Source organism: Telopea speciosissima, chromosome 8 (genome assembly GCF_018873765.1).
Source record: "Telopea speciosissima isolate NSW1024214 ecotype Mountain lineage chromosome 8, Tspe_v1, whole genome shotgun sequence".
Classification (NCBI taxonomy): Eukaryota; Viridiplantae; Streptophyta; class Magnoliopsida; order Proteales; family Proteaceae; genus Telopea; species Telopea speciosissima.
Genome location: NC_057923.1, coordinates 4,354,377 through 4,368,125, shown reverse-complemented (window position 1 = coordinate 4,368,125; position 13,749 = coordinate 4,354,377). Strand labels below are relative to the sequence as shown.

General features: G+C 42.0%; 1 protein-coding gene across 3 annotated transcripts in view; it reads right to left on the bottom strand.

Annotated features, from left to right (window-relative positions):
* Positions 1 to 13,749, bottom strand: part of LOC122671511 — a 75,081-nt gene that overhangs the window by 19,366 nt on the left and 41,966 nt on the right. The window lies entirely within an intron of this gene.

Below are 13,749 nucleotides of genomic sequence, written 5' to 3'. Positions count from 1 at the left end.
ATATGTTCTGAATTGCTCTCAGATTTCATATTTGAATCTGCATTAAAGCATTCCAATTACCCACCTGAATTAGGAAGTCTACTTGTGTTTGAATTATAAACCCCAAATTGAAGTACATTTACATCATTTAATCCTTTTTAAATTGGACTACCTAAACCAGATTCCTAATTACAGTAAGAGTCGGATATTGAGTACTATCGAGATTCAATCCAAAATCCCAGTTTGTCCATTCCAGATCTCACTTGGACTAGAAACTTGTTTGACAAAGATTCAAACTTTTAGAATCTTACTTAATTAGGATTCTTGCCAAAACAGTCCTAATAATGTGATTTGTATTTCCAATCTTGATGCAACTGGAGTTCTTTCCCACATTCCCTCACCATCAAAATACCAAGATACATAATGCTGTGCTTAGAAGTCTGTAGCATTTTGATCTTTTAAGTAGGTAAAAGTTCAAATCAGGACAGCTAAAAGGCTTTCACTGCTTGCCTCGCATAAAAACATGTATTCTAATCAAAGTCTATAGGAGACCAAGGGGCTGTTGGGTTAGATGTGAAGTGCAGGGAAGGGAAGTAAGATTACAACCAAAAGCAAAATGTAAAGTTTTGCAATCATTACCAGGAATAATCATGGAACTCAACAACTCACTAAAAAGAGTGTCCCAGTGCACAAGGCTCCCGCTACTACAGGGTTTGAGAGGGGCAAATATATGCAGCCTTACCCCGCTTTATGGAGAGGCTGTTTCCATGTTTCGAACTCGCAACCTGATGGTTTAGTGCAAGCCAAGGCTCACAACTCAACAACACACTAATATGGCAATCAAAACTTAACTTTTCATCCAAAATATCACTGAAAATCTTAATATGTAAAGTTTAGTAACCATATTTGGTATGTTGTTGATTTAGTTTTCACATGATTATTCTTGGTAATGATTGCAAAACTTTCCATTTCACTTCACATCTAACCAAATGACCCCTTAAATGAAGAGTTCTTTGACTGGATTTATGCCACAAGCTGACATGAACATCCCATGATTAGGAATTGCAAACTATTGAGTTCAAGGATGATGGATTCCAATCCTCCCCCAGCACAAGTAGGGAGAGGAAGAATTGAAACACATTTATGGGAATTTATATGCACAACAACAGGTTATTATGACTTTGAGTGAAACTAGACAAATTTGCACCTCTTATTCTCATATAAATTTTTTTTGGAGAGGGGTAAAACTGTAATTTTAAAGTAAGTGATTACCCAAATCCGAATTTCTTCAAATGGAGAAGTCTATTTAAACAGACTCTGCAACTAATGTCCAATTCTGACGCCAATCAAGACCCAACACTATCATTGAAGAACAGAATAGTTCTGCAACTCTGATCATGAGCCAACTCTGACCCCATCCTTTTTCTGCCCCCTGAGACCTTGGCTGTGAAGAACAAATAAGTTCAGCAAGAACCAACTATGATTCCAGCTCCTTATTCCCTCCTGAAACCTTAGATCTGGAGATGCAAGAGGGTGCAGTCATGTTGGTGAGGTTGCCAGAAATTAGTGAAACTGTAACTGTGCAACCCTAAGCCATGAACCTCAACTCTAAAAACCCCCAATCCAAAGGGATGAACCCCTATACAACAACAATAACTCAGCCTTATCCCAACTAAATGGGGTCGGCTACATGGTAATGTAGTCCTAGGTAGGACAAGTCCCACTAGGAGCCAAGGTACTAGGATCACTTAACAAGGCTGCTGGTTTGGGGCAGCTTAGGCTAATTAGGGCAGAATTAGGGTTAGAGTGTTGAGCTAGGGTTTTATTTGGTAGTGATGGGCAGGTTTTTAGGAGTCTATTGGTGTAGGTTTGGATTGATTTGGATGAAGTTGGAAATCTAGGGTTTCAGGTTAGAGGCCTTATGAAAATGGACTGTTTGTGAGATCTAGGGTTTAGGGGTGGATTTTGGGAAAGGGGCTTATAGGGTATTAATGGGCAGGTCTAGGGGGTTATTTTGGTATAAAGAAGTTAGGGTTTGGGAAGGTTTTAAAATTCTGCAATTTAGGGCAGAATTGGATTTAGGGTTTTAATGGAGGTTAGGGTTTGATGGATGGAGGGGAGTTTGGACTAGGTCTAATGAAGGGGAATGGCTGGACAGATTAGAAGAAGAAGGTTTGAAATCAAATCTCATATTGAAACTTACTAGATTTGCAGAGATCTTCAATGGTAGCAACTTTGAAGATGAACAATGGGGTCTCCCGATCTACAAGATGCAAGGAGATAAGTAGCAGCCCTCCCGATCTTCACAATACAAGGAGTCGATTGGAGATCCACCAATCCCTTCACCTTGATATTACTCACAAGGCACACTCACGATGGAGCAAAGGCAGCAACAAAGGCAGCAAGCATAAGGCTGAGTTTTTATTAATCAAAATTCGTCTTCCATACATGGCCCCCTTAGAACCTTATATAAAAGACTCAAAATTAGACTTAGACACTAAAAAGGAATGGCCTAACCCAATCCTTAACCTATTAGCTAACTTAAACTGACTAGGAAACTGAAATAGACTCAAAATAGAGTCCTAATGACTTAAAAACAACTTAAACTACTTAAAATAAAAGAAGATTCCCTACTAGCCAATAGGATATAAGAACCTCTTAGCCAATAGGATCACTTCACTTAAATTAGACCAATTGAACCAATTGGATGCAACCAATTTAAACCGGTTCAATTAAAAACACAAAAAGAAGACTAAGTATTGGGCTAATCCCGTATGCAACCTATATACCCCTAGTTTAGGCTCATTAAAGTGGCCTATTACATAGAAAACCCTTGGGATCAAAGGCCCAACATGTATGTAACCCAACTCTAGACTTATTTCCAATGAAACAAGCCCTATTTGATGATGAATCTGCATCACATGGACCCTTTTTCTCCAATCAGCTCTATTCAGAGCCATACTTCTTACTATTCCTAAGCAATGTGCATCATTCTTCACCACTTCTCCTAGTCATTTTAGCCTTTTAGGCCTACCCTGGGCTCTTTTGCTTCTTCGATCTGAATCAAATCCCCCTTGGTATTGGTACACTCAAAGGCCTCCGTTAAACATATGCATATCGAAAATTCAGAGAATAAAAAACTGTTAAAAAAACACAGGAGATAGATATCTCACTGGAAATTGTCAGAGGAAGGATAGTTTTTTTCCCCCTCAATGGCAATCCAATCAAATTAGTTTAGTCTATTGGATTTAGAGTCATTACTCGTTTACAACACTATTCACTACATGTAACAACTGTTCATTAGACAAGACACAAGAAGCCTCGATGTATGTTACAATGCTCAAGAGAGAAGGTGAAAGAGGAGGAAAAAGAAACAAAAAAAAGTTGAAGAGTTGTCATTAAGAGGGAAAGAGATTCCTCAAGGATCCAGGGTTCTGTCTAAACTACATTTAATTTCACCATATTCAAAGCTTGAACCTAGCAACTGCACAAGAAGTATGTAATAACCCATCATTACTTTCCAACCCAATGCCCGAAACAATAGCCGAATGGACTAACCTCTGAAGTACTTTCTTCGCCGGTTCTACAAGCGAGTGCCAACAATCCTACACAACCAAGCGGCTTCTTGGCAATTGGCATTACTGAAGAATAACCAAAAGCATGGTTCCAGCCCAAGTCTTAACATCAGACATTGAAGCAGGCATTAGCATTTCTAAGCACACAGTTTCTGAATGTCCCAACTAAGCAAAGCAAACTGCCGGACCCTCTGTGAATGGGAGTAGTAGGGGGCTAGGAGCTTTTGAGAGGAGTTAAGCAAGCAAGCAACAAGCTTAGTTAAAGTGTCAAGATCTTATTGAATAGAAGAAGGTCATGACTCAACTACCAGAACCCTAAACTAGGACACTCCTTCCGGGAACAATAAAGCAGGGTTCAGAATTCGATTGAAATCTGGTATATTCCGGTTGTAAATTTTGGTTGGCCATTTCAGTGGTCAAATGATGATATTTTAAGTGTTTAACCAAAAATTCAGGGAAACCCTAATTAAGAATCTCTAAACAAATTTGAACCTTTAGATTGTAAACACACACACCCAAAATGGTAGTTAGGCTTCAAAACCTAGGTTACTAGTGTACACCATACTCTTTTGTATAATTGCTCTAATATAGCCTATTCCAAGGTTTTAGGTCTCGATTTCGCCCCTGGTTTCGCCAGTCCATGAAATCGAGTTCTGCCGAGATCTCGGCAACTTGGTGTATTTTTTCCGTCTTGACTTGGTGGTGGGTTTCGGTGGCCATATTGTCACAGGCATATTTTTAGCAGAGTAAACATACCCGTGCGGCGCCTTGGACAACGCTTGATCAAGGCCAGCCTAGACCATTTTAGCCCTCTTGATGATCACCTCATATGATTTCACAACGACGAATGCAACATTGCTAGTCGAGGCTCACTCGACCTCCACGAGATTCTTCATTGCTTACCCAACATGTCCCTTGTCGTGTAGCCCAAGTTGGAATCACACCAAGCCAACTGTCATGATTATGCACAAGGTGTAGTATAGCCCCATTCGAATGGCACAGTGAATACCGAAGGCTTGCCGAACCTACGACATACTCGTCCATGTAATGCCACCACTGTCACCCATCCTTGGCTAGTAGTTAGCACCACACAGACACGCCCAAGCAAGCCAAGCCAAGGACTAGCGCACCCGCATGCTAGACACAGGATAGCCCACTCGCTCAAGCTCACATGCCATGGTCGCATAAGGTATGCTAGTAACACATAAACACAAGCCTCTGCTTTCACAGTAGCACGCCACAACAGCGCCTTCTGCTAGCCCGTGATCCTTGCCAGTAACCAAACCTATAGAGAAAACACACTTTGCCCGCTTCAGCTCCGAGTGCCCGCCCATGGTATCCACCCATGGAGTACTTGTGATGATGTGCATGCATGGCCAAGCCAACCCCGCACACAATGCCTTGCTAATGACAACCTTGTTGGTGCTTGTGGCTTGCCATGATGCCATGCTAGGAGCCATGACACCAAGGGGAATGAAGCACCCCACCCCTCCTCTAGGTAGCTCTTATGCTTTTCATCGATTTCCAAAAGGAGACGTGAAACCCCTCGAAAAATCATATTGATGGATAACGAAACGTCACGAGGCAATTGTCTCTCGCTCTAATCCTCGCCATGCTTACTCCAAGCCCAAATCCAAGCCACCCTCGAGCCACCATGCATGGCCATGCATGCCCACCAATGTGCCACGGCCATGCCAAGCAAGACGACCATGACATCCTCCCCCACTTGATAACATCGACGCCCTCGTCAACACTTCAACGCTTAGCTCTTCATCGACCTTCAAATATGTACCCCAATCAAACAACCACTCCTTGTAAACGACATGACTCGGTTCCCCTCCATTTTCTACTGAAATCAAATAACTCCATGCGGGCCTTAAACAAGATGCACCATCTCACCTAAAGAACAATCCAATCGCGATTTGGACATACACCACATTGTCTCTTCTTCCAGTCTTCAAACTACGTTCCACCACGTAACACTTTCAACATCTTCTGAGGACCTGGTAGTTCTAAGCAAAGATGCACCAACCTGCCTGAATATAGTCTTCCTTGACACCCCAACTCCCCTCCCATCAGTCACCTGTGCTTCATTACATAGAGGTTGCTTTCTTGAAAGGATACCCCATCAAATCTAACCCTGTACCCATAGTACAAAATCTCGTTTCGTTTCGATGTTTCGGTCTGACCGAAATTTCGACAAAATTTTGTCGAAATATGGTATTTTTTCTGTGGGTGTAAAATGCTACAAATGGCTGAGATTTTTGAAATTTTCGAAACGAGATGACCGAAATTTCCAAAATATTTGAAATATTGCATTTTTCAATTCAATGTTGCATTTCGTTTTGACTCGACCGAGATACTCGAAATTCTCGAAATCTCGACCAAGACGAAACGAGTTTTAGTACTATACTTGTACCGCTATGGGTGCCAAGTGACCCACACCTTCCCTAGTGTGGCCACCCCCAGACCAATAACACCATGCTTGAAACACCCATTAGACGTGACGTCCCATGCCACCACGCCTCATATGCGCTCCAAACACTGTTGTCCCTGAGTTTTGCCTCTTCTTGCACCTGTGTACCAAGTTCTCTCTTGCGCACCTCTTGTGCTGATATTTACACCAACCACCACTGTATCTGTAACCAAAGCTTGACATGTTGTTCCATACAACCCCGCCTCCACTATGCCACAAACCAGTTGACCCATGAGTTCTCTTTCTCCACTGCACAACGCATGGTGCCAAAGTGTGAGCTACGCTTCTGTTGCGTGCCCACGGCCAGTCAACAGCCATCTCCAAGATACAAGCTTCAATGAAGTCCCATACCAACACTTATACCTGCATCCCAAATCAAGCTGCCTCCTGAGCCCATCTCCGTGACCTATCTGCCTCATTGTTTGAGGTCTTTAGTTCTGCCTCTATTCCTCTGTGACCTGTTTGTCACAATGCCTCACTACTTGAGTTTTTCAATTCTGCCTCTACTGTGCCATGTTTTGCTTCCCTTCGGAGGTCTTACTCCAATAGCGTTGACCTCACTCGGTTTTGCATGCGTGATGCTCCTCAAGTGAACGACCATGTATCACGGCATGGATCCACAACTGATCAAACTTTCCCAGTCAAGCCTTATTAGTTGGGAGCACGAGTTTTGATTACTTGGCTCAATTATGTGCCTCATCTTTCTGAGGTCTTTTGATGCCTACGCCCTTGGCCTTCTCTGCCTCGCTTGTTGAGGTTTTCTCTTGTTTCACTCTTTGAGGTCTTTGGCCTGCTCCCTCAGGCTGTTCCGGTGCCCACCTCGTGGTGCCTTCCAGGGCCCTGCTGTTTGAGGACTTAAACGATGCAAATCAACCAAGCTACCTAGCTGGTGGCTAGTCTACCACACTTGTAGTTGAGGACTATCAAACCATCATCACACTTCTAGAGGGCCACTTCTCCCTGTTGGAGGCATCACATTGTAGGATGGTCCACCGACCGTGTCTTACCTTTCCTACACGTGTGGAATAAACTCTTTTGATCCCATTCGGTTCATATTGCGATGCACCAGCAAATTAACGCCAACCTTTCACTTTGGTCTGACGTTGGCATGGATCTACGGATCCAACTACTTCCAGGTAATGCAGACACAGGGGGTAATCTGCTATGGTGGGCTTCACAGAAAGAACAGTAGAAGAATTAGAAGAAAGGAGGGAAAAGGGAAGAGGGAACTCACGTTCACACACACACTCTCACAAAGCTTCACAAATAACTTCCATTAATCAAATTTTCAAATCTGACTCTTCTATCGTAGTACATCAATTTAAAGGAAAATACCCTTGCATGAAATAGAAATTAACCAAAAGGGAAACTACCAAAATAAGACATATCTAAGAAAAGGAAACTATCTAATAAGCTCCTACATAATCTACTCATGAAATAAAATATACTAAACTAAATATTGTATCCTAAACTAAACTACCAGCCCCTACCAGACCAGAAAACAGGTTTAGGACCAGTCTTTGGTTTGAGCCTCCAAAGCGGGTCATGTTGGTCCAGCCAGGCTAAGGCAACTGCATTACTAGGTCAAGGTTGTTGTGTCCTAAGCACAACCAAGAAAATGTATTCGAGACGCGGTCCATCCAAACCTGTGTGTCGGCCTCCGCCGTGGGACACGCATTAAACCCATTCTACTTTGCCCCTTCCTTCGGAGGTCTTCTTTTCCTTGCACCCTAGCGCAATCTTGTTGCTCCAGCACCTAATGCACTAGAGTCTTTGTTTGCCTTCGGAGAAGGTCTTCCTTTCCTTGCGCCCTAGTGCGCCCATGTTGCTCCAGAACCTGTTGTACTGAAGTGTCTTTGTTTGCCTTTGAAGAGGACTTCTTTGCGCCCTGGCAATGCCCCTTTTGCTCGAGCACCTTCTAGAGTCTTTCTTTGCATATATCAACGACCTTACACCAAGCTGACAAGGTTTGTACTCCTTTGTCTTTATAACTGAGTAGACTTGTGCCCCACATCAAGCCACCACAAAAACCACCTCGTCAAAGACACCAATTCCTTTTGTAGGCATGAACTGCCATTCCATGTCATTTGTGATCTTAGTAGTCTACTACCTATCCAAGCCACAGTCATTAAGCACAAGACAAAACCAATCTAGTTGCCACGCTCTCGATGTAGCACACCGAGCACACACAACCGTGTCGACCTACCAACCCCTTCCACGGTCTTGCCAACTGAATCAATTGTCAGAGCATTACTGTTCAACCAACAACAATGTGTAGCTCTGAACAAAACCAACTATCAAAGCCCCAAGTGTTTCCTTACTAGCACAAAGCTAGCTCTGATACCAACTGTCACAGGCATATTTTTAGCATAGTAAACATACTCGTGCGGCACCTTGGACAATGCTTGACCAAGGCCAGCCTAGACCATTTTAGCCCTCTTGATGATCACCTCATACGATTTCACAATGACCAATGCAACATTGCTAGTCGAGGCTCACTTGACCTCCACGAGATTCTTCATTGCTCACCCAACATGTCCCTTGTCGTGTAGCCTAAGTTGGAATCACACAAGCCAACCGTCATGACTATGCTCAAGGTGTAGTATAGCCCCATTCGAATGACACAATGAATACTAAAGGCTTGCTAAACCTATGACATACTCGCCCATGTAATGCCACCAATGTCGCCCATCCTTGGCTAGTAGCTAGCACCACATAGACACGCCCAAGCAAGCCAAACCAAGGACCTGTGCACCCGCATGCTAGACACAGGATAGCCTACTTGCCCAAGCTCACATGCCATTGTCGCATAAGGTATGCTAGTAACACATAAACGCGAGCCTCTGCTTTCGTAGTAGCATGCCACAGTAGCGCCTTCTGCTAGCCCGTGGTCCTCGCTAGTGACCAAACCTGTTGGAAGAATAGTGGGTTAGAAAAGTGAGAATGAAAGAAAATAATAACTTGTATTCATTGATAGGTAAGCCCCTCTATTTATAATAGAGGGGAAAAAACAAAGGGACTGAAATAGGCGATGTGGGACTAAAAACCCATAGCCGACTGTAGACATAACTACCCCTGACTAATTGTCTCTATAAGAGCAGTGACTTAAACCTAATAACATAGGAATTAAACTACCCCAAAAGGACCAAAATACCCCCACGGTATTTTGGATTACATATTCCAACACTCCCCCTCAAGCTGGATTATACAAATAAGTAAAGAAAGAAGATCCAGCTTGAACTAATAAGAAAAAAACTCCATAATAATGCTAACACTCCCCCTCAAGTTGGCGCATATAAGGCACTAATGCCCAACTTAAACAAAAAAAGGAAAAAAATAAGTTGTAGCAGAATCCAGCTTCAAGACGAATGTAGCTCCCAAATAAACCTTCAAGAACTTGAAAAAAATAGGTCTTCAAAACCTGGGTAGACTTGATCAGTAAACTTTCACCAATCTTTAACAGTTGTCCAGTGATGAATCTCTGGTTGATAGCGGAAACAAATAAATCAGGCAGCAGAAACAATCAACCCAACGGTAGAACCTCATATAGGCAGGCAATAACCAAACATCTTCAATACTCTTTATCTCCCCCTTACAGCAAACTCAACCTAATAATGAAGGATACCCAATAGCAATGGTGGAGAAGACTGATCTTCTGTATTTTGCACCAAACATCCTGCAAGTTCTGCTTTCTGTAATGGCTGTAGGTGTAGTGTACATAATCCCCCCCTCACGTGGACAGATAACGGAGATGATGTAAGAAATAGTGCAAAAGTATAATATTCCAGAACTTTCCAAAAGGTGCTAAGGGTAATGGAAAAGGAAGAAATGGCTATGTAGAGAATACCATAAACTTCCAAGGTGGTTATGGGTATATGCCAAAGGAATGATATGGGAGGTAGTGAAGTGAAAAGAAGCAGTGGGATAAGGAATTATGGAGAAAAACACTGCAACATAGAAATTGTCTACCATCTTCAAACTATCAAACAAACACTTTTGATGGAAACTCCTGCAAGGGAGAAACACCTAACTCCAATAGTCAAATCTGATAAGTATACAGATCTGATTTGGAGTAAGGAAAGGCTCCAATCTTCAAGGCTTGATCAATCTTCAAACAAGGAAGAACAAGTGTGCAGAACTCCAATTTATAAACTCTCACATGCCAAATAGAACTGACGAAGATATCTGGACAGAATTGATGTAATAAGCTTCAACAAAAACTTGGATCAGATCTGAATTAGTGAATAATGCTAGGATCAAGCTCCAAAAGTAAGCTGGATATGAACCAATAAAAGAGCTTCTCACAACTGAATAGGTTCGTAGTTGCAACCAATAATCTTGGAACACACCGTTGTAATCCCAAATAAGTTGATCTCCAGGGTAGTAAATTCGAGTCTTCGACAATGAAAGAAATTTGATCTCCAATAGAAGGATACTTAGTCTCAATAATAGGGTAGCAGTAGTCTACATAAAGGTAGCAATATCATGTCAACCAGTCATGCTTACAGAAGCCAATCAATAGAATCAACAAATATAAGATAATAACTCAGCAGATCCAATAGGTAGTTGAAGCAGCCAGCCACATAGGAATCAGTAAAATAGGTTGATAATTGGAAAAATCGAGCCATAAGATGAACCTGAATTTTTTCAATAATAAATCCATGATTGATGCTGAAACTTGGGTCGAATACTCCTCTAATGGTGATAAAAGTCCCCTAAAAAAATCAGCAAGATAAGACATCCCTTCCCCTAAGATCGATTAAAGTCAGGGTTTTGTAAAAAACCCTGAAAGTTGAGATCGATTGTAGGGAAGGGGGCTTCAAAAAAAAATTGATTATGACTTGTCAAAGATTGATGATGTATTTGAATAGATGCTGCCCTTTGCGGTTTGAATGGATCTCCAATACGAATAACCAATCTCTCTTTGTGTTTGAGACTTGATCTTCAAGAGGGAGAAACACCAAAAATTGCAGAAAAAATAGGGCAGCAGCTATCTTGTGTAATAGAACTTCTTCAAGCCATGAATAGTTGAAGTAGAATAACCCTCTTGATGGTAGAAACACCTCCAAAAAACTCCAGCAGCAGCAAGCAACCCTAACCCTAAAATCGATGTGTCAGGGTTTTGTAAAACCCTGAAAAGGAGGATTGATTGGGGTTAGGGGTCTTCAAACACTTGGAAAGAGGCTAATACTGAGGTCGAGTGGTCCTTGTAGTTGGAATAATCAGCCCTCCAAAAATGAGCAAAAACTGACACCTGAAAGTCAGGGTTTTTAGTAGGTAACCAAATTAGCAAGTTAAGGAAGTTTTGCTGTAGAAAGAAATCCAGCCATCAAAAAGGGTCCAAACTTAGGTCGAGTAGGGCTTGTAGTAGTAGGGAATCACCCCCAAAAATTCAGCTGCATCGGAAAAGGGAAACCCTAAAATCGATTGGAGTCAGGGTTTTTCAAAACCCTGATAAGCTGAGATCGATTAGGGTAGGGGCTGGAATGGTTAATTAGAGACGGAGAAAAAGAAAAAAGGGAAGTAGGACATTGGAATAGGGTATTAAGGTGCTGGAAAAGATAGCAAAGGGAGCTCCAATGGTGGAAGGTCAGCCTTCTATGATGATAAGGTTCTGATCTCCAAAGAATTCTGGGAAACTCCAAATTGCAGAGATGGTTCCAGCAGTTTTTAATAGAAAAAATAGATATAATGGAGGAGGGCAGCAACTAAATCATTGGATATTGTCTTTACCTCATTAGTGCTGCCCCCTTACAAGGATGAGAAGGAAAAAAACAGAAGAAGAAGCCGAGAAAGAGAGAAGAAGGGAGAGATCGATTGAAGAGATGGAGTAGGGTTTTTCTCTTTTTCTAACCTAGATCAGACCTGCTCTAATACCATGTTGGAAGAATCGTGGGTTAGAAAAGAGAGAATGAGAGAAAATAATAACTTGTATTCATTGATAGGTAAGCCTCTCTATTTATAATAGAGGGGAAAAAACAAAGGGACTGAAATAGGTGATGTGGGACTAAAAACCCACATTGCCGACTGTAGACATAACTACCCCTAACTGTCTCTATAAGAGCAGTGACTTAAACCTAATAACATAGGAATTAAACTACCCTAAAAGGACCAGAATACCCCCATGGTATTCTGGATTACATATTCCAACAAAACCTATAGAGGAAACACTCTTTGCCTGCTTCGGCTCCGAGTGCCCACCCATGGTATCCACCCATGGAGTACTTGTGATGATGTGCATGCATGGCCCCCCGCACACAATGCCTTGCCAGTGACAGCCTTGTTGGTGGTTGTGGCTTGCCACGATGCCATGCTAGGAGCCATGACACCAAGGGGGATGAGGCACACCACCCCTCCTCTAGGTAGTTCTTATACTTTTCATAGATTTCCAAAAGGAGACATGAAACCCCTCGAAAAATCATACTGATGGATAACGAAACGTCACGAGGAAATTGACTCTCGCTCTAAGCATTGCCATGCCCACTCCAAGCCCAAATCCAAGCCACCCTCGAGCTACCATGTACGCCCATGCGTGCCCACCAATGTGCCACAGTCATGCCAAGCAAGATGGCTGTGACAATATGGCCAAGACAGATTATGAAACTTGACATCCACCCTATTTTAGGCCTTCTAAACATAATGGAAACATTAGTTTTTACAAATTCGAACCCAAAATGGTACTTTGACTTTGAACCCTTGGTTGGTATTCTACGACATAGGTGAGCTCTACCCTAGGCTATTCCACACAATATTTAGAACACATATAGTTGAAGTAGAGGTGTAAAACAACTTAATTAAGCATTAGGCATTAAAAAACATCAAACCATTTAAGCATTAGGCATCATATTCCTAATCATACATGGTGATTATGAATATGATCAAGCGTTTGTTAAATAATTGTTAGAAACTTGGAAAGAGACATAGATTAAACAAATACAAGTGTAAGTGTGTAACAAATCCTACCATTTGTGAGTAGCTAGTACTGAAACGAGTGTCAGGCCGGATTATCAAAACGACCATCAGGTTGTTGTTGTCGAATCAAGCTCTACGTTGATTGGATGGAGCGCAACCTTAGGAGATGGCCCTAAGAGATGCAATGCAGCTCCCTCTTTTGATGTTGAAGCTTCACTGTTGAATCTCCAAGCTTTAATCTTCAATTGATGTGAAATTTGCCAAAAAACAGTACCAAAACCATTACTTGGAGGTGTTTTTTCTTCACAGTAGAGCGAGAGAGGCAAGACAGATGTAAGATTTCGAGTTGAGGTCGAAATCTCACCAAGACAATGCCTTTTTATAGCCTTGGTTTGGTCAGAGTTGAAACGAGATCGAGATATAACCCGAGATCTCGGTGAGATACTAAGACCTCGATCGAGATCTTGCACAAATCCTGTATCTCCCACCGTCTTGTCTCGAAACTTCACGAAACTGAAATTTTTATGAGATGTCGCCGAGATCTTGTACTTATGGCCTATTCTACACATAATTTAGTACTACAACACAAATTAATTAAAATAACTAAAATATGGGGTTCTCTAGGGTAGTTAGTCCCCAACACCTTGATTCACCAAGAAATGTAGGTAATTTGACCAAAAAACACGAAATCCGGATTTTTTTTTTTTCTCTACAAGTTGAAACTGTCGCAAAATATTGAATTTATAACCATAGTTGTCAAGGTGTCTCCTCCTTGGCATCCACGTGCCTTGACAACTAGTGTCTCTT